The sequence below is a fragment of the Rattus rattus genome, chromosome 15 (genome assembly GCF_011064425.1).
Source record: "Rattus rattus isolate New Zealand chromosome 15, Rrattus_CSIRO_v1, whole genome shotgun sequence".
NCBI lineage: Eukaryota > Metazoa > Chordata > Mammalia > Rodentia > Muridae > Rattus > Rattus rattus.
The window spans coordinates 79281851-79291544 of record NC_046168.1 but is presented as its reverse complement, the minus strand read 5'-3'; the positions used below and the strand labels follow the sequence as shown (position 1 = coordinate 79291544).

The window sequence follows — 9694 nt, the reverse complement described above, 5'->3', positions numbered from 1 at the left end:
AGGATGAGGTTCTGAAAATCATGCCAGTGCAGAAGCAGACTCGGGCTGGCCAGCGGACCAGGTTCAAGGCTTTTGTCGCTGTTGGGGACTACGATGGCCACTTTGGTCTTAGTGTTAAGTGCTCCAAGGAGGTAGTCACTGCCACTCGAGGGGCCATCATCTTAACCAAGATTTCCATTGTCCCTGTGCACAGAGGCTACTGGGGGAACAAGGTTGGCAAGTCCCACACTGTGCCATGCACGGTGACAGGCCGCTGTGGCTCTGTGCTGCTGCGTCTTATCCCTGACCCCAGAGGCACTGGCATTGTCTCTGCTCTTGTGCCCAAGAAGCTACTGATGATGGCCGGTAGAGATGACTGCTACACTTCAGCCAGGGGCTGCACTGCCCATCTGGGCAACCTTGATGCCATCTCTAAGACCTACAGCTACTTGACCCCTGACCTCTGGAAAGAGACTTTCCACCCAGTCTCCCTATCAGGCATTCTCTGACCATCTTGTGAAAACCCACACCGGAGTCTCTGTTCAGAGGACCTGGGCTCCAGCTGTGCCTACCACATAAGGGATTTTATACAAGAAAAAATGAAAGAATTAAGTCTGGCTTTGTTTTGTTTTGTTTTTCTTAAGAATTTTCAACTTAAACCTTCAACTTTCAAAATTAAAATTAGTGTTGGAGCTTGGCCTTGTAAATGGAGTAATGAGAGATGTGTTAGTCAGAGTTCTCTAGAACAATATGATAGAAGTGATATCTAGAAGATCAAGATCGAAGTGACAGACACTCCCTGTCTCCCGACGAAGAAGCCGAGAGTCTGAGTGCATTTGTCTCAGCTGCTCTTCAGTCAGGGTTGGAATCCCAAAGAAGGTTCTCAGACCAGGGCAGCAATGCCTCAGCAGCAGAACAGATGGGGTACGAGCAAGAATGAGGGCAAACAGGGAAGAAGCAAAGCTTCCTTCTCTGTCTTTCTATATGAGCTATCACCAGAAAGTGTGGCCCAGATTTAGGCTGGGTCTCCTGAATTCAAACGATCTGAACTTAGAGTGGGTCTTCCCACCACCAACCATCCAACCACGAAGACATTTCTTCCTCACAGATGTGCTCGGTTGCTGGTGTTTAGTTGATTCCAGACGTGGTCTTGGAATACAGCTTGGAGGCAGGGGTTTTGTAACAGGGGACACTGAGAAAAAACTGCTAACTCTCATGGGATTCCAGTTACAATGACAAGTGTAATCTTTGTAGCAGTTAAAATGACCAGAGATGCATAAACTCAATGTTCTTTTGTCCTTTTAACCTAAAGAGGAACATTTCCCCACTGTGTAGAAAATCTCGTTACTAGCGAGAAAAGAGCTATTTCCAATTCCAGTATCAATATTGTTAATTGTGCAACGTGGTATCAGTAATAACAAACACTAAAAGTGTTTTCCCAGTATAGACTAACGTCTAGCTCCAGAGCCTACTGACCCTGCATTAATGTACCATTTTAAGCCACCATTTTCTCTTCAGCTTGTCGTATTGAGCATATCACAGTAAAGATTTTCATGCTTCTGTAGTTGCCTTAACAGAGAGGAGTGATTGAGAAAGCAAAAATGTATAAGCAACTTACAGAACTTAATTGGAAAGCACCACTTACCTGGTCCTTTAAACACTTGTTTAATTAATATGATTTTAGTGGTAACAGTTACATGCTTACTGAGAATGCTTAATTAAGAAACACAATGATGAAATTAGTAACGATACTAAAGGAAGCCATCTGGACATTCAGTCTCTCCACCCATAATGCTTGTGTTCATGTTATGTTTTTAAAGTGCATCCAGGAACAATTTGGAGAGCCGATAGAGCAATACCAGATGCACTTTCCAAGCTGATTATGAAGCAGATGGTTTTATGATCACATTTGTGTTGTAAAAGGTGCAGTTCTATTATATAAGATTCACATTTATGACACATGCTCCTTGCTTAGCACAGTCCTCCCATCGGAGCATCTCACTTATTTCTTTGTTCACATCTGTTCTGTAAGTGCGCAGATTGATTCTCTCAGGAGGTGGAATACATTTCCCAATTACGCCGTTGAAAGGATGTTGTATACATAGCCCTGATTTTCATATTGACATGATGAGATCAGCAGAACTTACAGTATAGGCAATGACAAAAAAAAATCAACATTCATATTGAAAAGGCAAACTGGAATGTATCCATTTCGCAAAAATCTATAACCCATGTAATCTAGTAAGGTTTGATATGGCCATTTTGTTCTCTGTGCCATAAACACTATGGGGCTGTTTAAGCTCAAAGTATACCACGATCTAGAAGTAAATCTGTATTAAGAACTATAAATCAAGATTATTATTCTGAGAATCTTAAATAATAAATAACGTCTGCCTTAATAACAGAAAACAAATGTCTCCATCAAAATAGTCAAGCCTTTCTGAAGAAACTAATTAGGCAGCTGCACCTGTTGTATATACAGAAAGTTTTAATATTTTACTATTTTTGCAGGCAGTAAAATTGTTAGCATAACCTTGCCTTTTCTATAAACTCAGGCTAAGGTGTCTTCATAACCTGGCACTTTTCCCTGCCTAATCTGTGGAAGTAAATTAATTTCAGATTTGAGTGGCCCCATGGGAATACTCCTACAATCTGAATTTGCTAAATTGGTGCTACTGTGAGAAGATCATATTCATTTAATTAGCATTTCTTAACGCCCTACAAATGCTCCTGGAATACCCATTGGGAAGAAAATCTTCACTGGATCCTTGTACTTGCCTTCAAGGAAATCTTTGTCAAGCTCAGCAACTCCCAGTGGTGCAACAGGAGAACTATTATCCTGAGAGTACCCAGTAGTCATCTAATGGTACTTAAGGGTCAATAAGTAGGAGGGAAATTATGTCTGCATCAGTAAACCTAAAAAATCACCCATAGTTGATGAGGTCATAGACATTAAAGGACAATCTATTACTGCCTATGTACTGCCTAAACCACTCTAATTCCTAAATGCAGTCTAAATACTTGGGCCTGCATGAAGAGATAAGCATAGCTCTCATATTTCATCAAAGATGCTTCTTTTGGGAGCAGATGAAGATCATTGCAGAAAGCCATGATCAAAATCCAGGGACAATAGACTATGGGGTTATCCAGCCCCAATCGACACATCAACAACACAACTCCTACACCTATGGTTCAGAAAACGTTGAAGAAGAGGGCTGGAAGATGGCAAAAGTCGGAGGACTGGGATGTTTGTTAAAGTATAGCATCTTCTAAGTATGAAAAGGAAGCTACACCTTTAAAATCTCAAAACAATAGTCACCTAAACAAGAACTACACAATAATATCACCAATGACATGTAAGTGTGGATGGGAAATATCCCACAAGGCCTTACCCCTAGATGAAGATATACAAGGAATTAATGGCTTCCAAGAGAAGAAGAATCAGTCTTCTTCAGAGATGAGCTCCTGATGGATTACCCAATCTCCAGTGGTCAACCAAAAATACCTACAAGTGTCAGCAACATCAAATGAACTCAGCAGTCTGTGTTTACATATGTATACATATGTGTACATATAAGAACATATATAAAACAATAAAGAAGAGGTCATGAATTTGAGAGGAGTGATATGAGAGGAGTCAGAGGGATGGGGGAGTAGGAATAAATATGGTATTCATGTTTGAAATTCTTTTTAAAAATTCTAAAATTTAATTGAAAAAAATTAATTAAATAAGGTTTATGATCCTTCCCCAAAGGAAAGAAATAAAGAAATGTTTGATAATCAAAATGAATAATCAAAATGACTTCCAGGGGAATCATTATCCCTGAACTCAAGCAGTATTACAGAGAAATAGTGATAAAAACTGCATGGTATTGGTACAGAGACAGACAGATAGATTACTGGAATAGAATTGAAGACCCAGAAATAAACCCACACACCTATGGTCACTTGATTTTTGACAAAGGAGCCCAAACCATCCAATGGAAAAAAGATAGCATTTTCAGCAAATGGTGCTGGTTCAACTGGAGGTCAGCATGTAGAAGAATGCAGATCGATCCATTTTTATCACCCTGTACAAAGCTTAAGTCCAAGTGGATCAAGGACCTCCACATCAAACCAGATACACTCAAACTAATAGAAGAAAAACTGGGGAAGAATCTCGAACACATGGGCACTGGAAAAAATTTCCTGAACAAAACACCAATGGCTTATGCTCTAAGATCAAGAATCGACAAATGGGATCTCATAAAACTGCAAAGCTTCTGTAAGGCAAAGGTCACTTTTGGTAGGACAAAACGGCAACCAACAGATTGCGAAAAGATCTTTACCAATCTTACAACTGATAGAGAGCTTATATCCAAAATATACAAAGAACTCATGAAGTAAGACTGCAGGGAGACAAATAACCCTATTAAAAAATGGGGTTCAGAGCTAAACAAAGAATTCACAGCTGAGGAATGTTGAGTAGCTGAGAAGCACCCAAAGAAATGCTCAACATCTTTAGTCATAAGGGAAATGCAAATCAAAACAACCCTGAGATTCCACCTCACACCAGTGAGAATGGCTAAGATCAAAAACTCAGGTGACAGCAGATGCTGTCTTGGATGTGCAGAAAGAGGAAGACTCCTCCATTGTTGGTGGGATTGCAGACTGATACAACCATTCTGGAAATCAGTCTGGAGGTTCCTCAGAAAATTGGACATTGAACTGCCTGAGGATCCAGCTATACCTCTCTTGGGCATATACCCAAAAGATGCCCCAACATATAAAAAAGACACGTGCTCCACTATGTTCATAGCAGCCTTATTTATAATAGCCAGAAGCTGGAGAGAACCCAGATGCCCTTCAACAGAGGAATGGATACAGAAAATGTGGTACATCTCCACAATGGAATACTACTCTGCTATCAAAAGCAATGACTTTATGAAATTCGTAGGCAAATGGTTGGAACTGGAAAATATCATCCTGAGTGAGGTAACCCAATCACAGAAAGACACACATGGTATGCACTCATTGATAAGTGGATATTAGCCCAAATGCTCGAATTACCCTAGATGCACAGAACACATGAAACTCAAGAAGGATGAACAAAATGCGAATGCTTCACTCCTTCTTTAAAGGGGGAACAAGAATACCTTTAGGAGAGGATAGGGAGGCAAAGTTTAGAAAAGAAACTGAAGGAACGCTCATTCAGAGCCCACCCCACATGTGGCCCATACATATACAGCCACCAAACTAGATAAGATGGATGAAGCAAAGAAATGCAGGCTGACAGGAACTGAATGTAGATCTCTTCTCAGAAACACAGCCAGAATATGGCAAATATATAGGTGAATGCCAGCAGCAAACCACTGAACTGAAAACGGGACCCCCGTTGAAGGAATAAGAGAAAGGACTGAAAGAGCTTGAAGGGGCTTGAAACCCTATATGAACAACAGTGCCAAGCAACCAGAGCTTCCAGGGACTAAGCCACTACCCAAAAATTATACATGGACTGATCCTGGGCTCCAACTGCATAGGTAGCAATGAATAGCCTAGTAAGAGCACCAGTGAAAGGGGAAGCCCTTGGTCCTGCCAAGAATGAACCCCCAGTGAATGGGATTGTTGAGGGGAGCGCGGTAATGGGTGGAGGATGGGGAGGGCAATACCCATATAGAGGAGGAGGGGGAGGGGGATGTTGGCCTGGAAACCGGGAAAGGGGATAACATTTTAAATGTAAATAAGAAATTCCCAATTTAATAAAAATGGAAAAACAAAAACAAAGAGTTCCCAAAACTAATTAATAATAACAACTTTTGATACTTTATGTTCCAAAGGTTGCCCTGAGATCAATTTTTAGTTGTGCAAATCAATGGCAAGTTTTTATTAGCTGTAAAATAAAATCATTCCTTATTCATTGACAAAGAAAATAATTGCATGGGATTATGCCTGCATGTGTATGTGTGTGTGTCAGAGAGAATTACATATTAGGTATGTTATGTATATGCATATAAATATTATATATAATTACAAGCTTGTAATGCTATAATGTAAAGCAAAATTATGCACAGGATTATATCTATTGGAGAGAAGTTATATTGTTATAAACAAATATTAAAGTGTAGTTTAGTAAAGGGCCTAAAGATATAGGAGATGAAAGAGAAAGCATAAGTTCAGAAAGTTTACTGGAGGGACTCAGAGAATTAAACTGTGTGAGGTTGGGAAATGTAGTCAGTCGCAGTGGTGTGGGCGTCCGGCTACAGATTAAACAGATGGTTCTTGAGAAGCCCTAGGGGTCTCAGATACCAGCTGGAATGATAATGCTTTGAATGATGGAAGGATGTAAATATCTGGCCAGAAGCACGCCTGAAGACTAAATATTTATCATTTATGCAAACCAAGCAGTGGGAATATCCTCAGCAAAGTCACCAAGCTTGGGACAGCTGGGCATTCTGGGGATTACAAGTCACTCCTGACAACTGGCGTACACAGCCCAAGGCAGAGCGAGGGGTTCAGAAATGGTCCTTCGGTCACTGTGACTTAGTTACAGTTAGAGAGGAGACAGATGCCCCAAGGCTGTTGCAATGCGTGACTACACCTGGTAATGAGGCAATGTACAATTTTTAAAGTTAGATGGTTATTTTTTATTTTGCTTGTTTGTTTCTTTGTGGCCAGAGGAGACTATTTAATTGGCTGAGAGTGTCTTTCCCTTTGCAATCATGTTTTCTTTTGTCAATGCAAAAACTCAGTAGCATCATAAAGTCCAATCAACAGCTTGAACTTGTCATGCCCCACTCATCCGCCACCATCAAACCGCAGAATGGCAATTATATATTATTATAAAAATAGCTAAGTTAATTACAAGTTCTCCACAGATAGCTTAGCCTCTGGAACTTGGGATTTTGTGGTGGTTTAAATAGGTACGGCACCCACAGACCCGTGTGTTTGAATGCTTGGTCCAGAGGGAGTGACACTTTTAGGGGGCATGGCCTTGTCAGAAGAATTGTGTCTCATGGACGCAGGCTTTGAGGTCTCTCATGCTCTAGCTATGCCCAGTGTGTCACACAGTCTACTTCCACTGCCTGGGAATCAAGATGTAGAATTCACTAGCACTGTGTCTGCCTGTACTCTGCCATGTTTCTCCCCATGACAATAATGGACTGAACCTATGAAACTGTCAGCCATCCTCAATTAAGAGGTCTTTTAAATAAGAGTTGCTGTGGTCATGGTGTGTCTTCACAGCGATGAAAACCCTAACAAAGAAAGAGCTTTTACTACAAAATTATTCAATTTTTACTAACCCATACAAGAAATAGGAAAATTATCTCTGTAGACTTAGCTTTACTGTCTAAATATCATCTTTTAGCAATGTTACAGATGAACATTTTTTGTGTTTCTCTATTTTTCTTCCCTTCTCATCCTTGAGTACATTGCATTTATATCACACTCCCCCTCCCTCCTGCAACTTTCCTTGGGTCCCCACTAACAGCCCCCTTGAATTCATATCAGTATTTCCCATACCTACAAATTTAGTATTTGTCCTGGAAGAAAGCCTTCTCCTTCCCTCTTCAGTCACTGCCTATAACCTTTTGTTTATGGGTGGGGCCCTATGGGATTTTTCCCCATTCATGAGGAGAATTAACTACTACCAGGTTGATAAGTTGTCATTTCCAACTGCCTTCGAAATACTTCGAAATATGAGTCCTGATACCCATGGAAAAGTATAGTTCTCACACCTCATCAGAGGGGCTCCTCTTTGCAGAGGACAGAGGCTCTTAGAGAGATACCCAATGGGTCAAACTGCAGAGGCTACAGTGCTGTGCTCAGTCTCATGTGGAACATCCTTAGACAACGTCAACACATAAAGGGACATCCAAAGTGAATGACAAAAAGAAATTTAAAGGGGAGGGGGAGGACTGCTCCTAGGTATGGTTGAGGAGATGGTTTATTGTGGATAAAAGGGAGAGCAGAGCCAGAGGTGGGGTCATCTGGGGGAGTCCAGAGTGGACATGATCAGATTGACCTGTGCCCTGTGGGAAGCGGGCACAGGGAAGGAAGGGGAACAAGGTGCAGCAGCCAGAACAACCAAGGTTCAAAACGAGGAGGTGACCAAAATGTTTAGATTATACAGGGAAGAGCAGCCCAGCCGCTGGTATGGAGAGTTCAGGGTAGGGTGCAGGGCATGCCAGCCTGGAGGACCTGTAACACGTAGAGACTGAGAGGCTGCGGGGAGAAGCTGGTAGCCAGCGTCTGCTTTGATATGTTAAATAGGCACCCCAGGCATTTGTTTCCGGTTTAAAACCTAACAGAGTTCTTAGCTCATGGCAATGATGAAGAAGGAGGAAAACATTCAAACTTATTTAAACACTATGTACATATATATCAAGCTGTACTGACTAGTTTTATATTAACCTGAAACAAGAAGGCAGTGGCTCTCAACATGTGGGTCGCAACCCCTTTTGGGGTTGACAGATCTTTTCACATTCTCTTAAGCCATTGAAATACACAGATATTTACAGTATAACTCATAATGGTAGCAAAATCATAGTTATGAAGTAGCAATGAGAATAATTGTATGGTTGGGAGTCACCACAACATAGGACATTGTATTAAAGGGTCTCAGCATTAGGAAGGTTGAGAACCCCTGAGCAAGAGTCATCAGAGAGGATGGCGTTCCCATTGAGAAAAGCTTCCATAAGATCAGACTGGAGGCGAGACTTCAGTGCATTTTCTTAATTAATGATTGATTAGACTGGCCTAGATCATTGTGCATGAGGCTATTTCCAGGGCTGGTGGTACTGGATTCTATAAGAAAGCAGGCTGGGGGCTGGAGAAGTGGCTCAGTGGTTAAGAGCACTGACTGCTCCTCCAGAGGTCCTGAGTTCAAATCCCAGCAACCACATGGTGGCTCACAACCATCTGTAATGAGTTCTGATGCCCTCATCTAGTGTGTCTGAAGACAGCTACAGTGTACTTAGTATAATATAATGAATCTTTAGAAAGCAGGCTGAATAAGCCATGAAAAGCAGGCCAGGAAACAGCATCTGCATCAGCTCCTGCCTCCAGGCTTCTGCCCTGGTTGGATTCTGACCGCACTGCTTTTGATGATGAACTGTTATATGGAGCAGTGTGTGAAACGAACCCTTTCCTCCCCATGTTGTTTTTGGTCATGGCGTTTCATCACAGCAGTAGTAACCCTAACTTGGAAACAAGCATCACATGGTGTTCACTAGTCTTAGTAAGTGTTATGTTTTATGTATCAGTTTAAAGCACATTAAAATGCCAAGTTGGGACTAGATGATGTTGCAAAGAGTGTGTTGTAGTTGGTGGTAAAGAGATTTGAATTTTATCATGCAACCAATGAGGAAATATTGACCAATTTGGGGGGCGGGGGAGTACATCCTATTCCCAATTATACTTTTAGGCACAGATTAGAACTCACAGTGAACACTGTCAATCTAGAAGCAGAAGGACCAGCCAAAAAGGCTCTACTAAGGTCAAGGTAGAGATGATTAATGCCCCACATTGACGTGCGAGGCAGGTGAAAGACGTCTGATGCCCCAGACAGAGAGGTAGCAGGATGAAGGAAAGACTTGAAGAGGAGACAGATAGAAGACAGGAGCATTTTAGCAGTTGGTGAAAAAGGGGAAAGAGGAATGTTCATGACATTAGGTTTGTGGAACAAATCCAGTCACAATATAAGGGATGGAACGTGAGAAGGGTCGGCATGGGGGAA

The 9694-nt window shown here is 41.6% G+C and overlaps 1 pseudogene; it reads left to right on the top strand.

Moving 5' to 3' along the window:
• Positions 1–558, top strand: part of LOC116884425 — a 10154-nt pseudogene extending 9596 nt beyond the window's left edge.
• Positions 559–9694: the final 9136 nt, after the last annotated feature.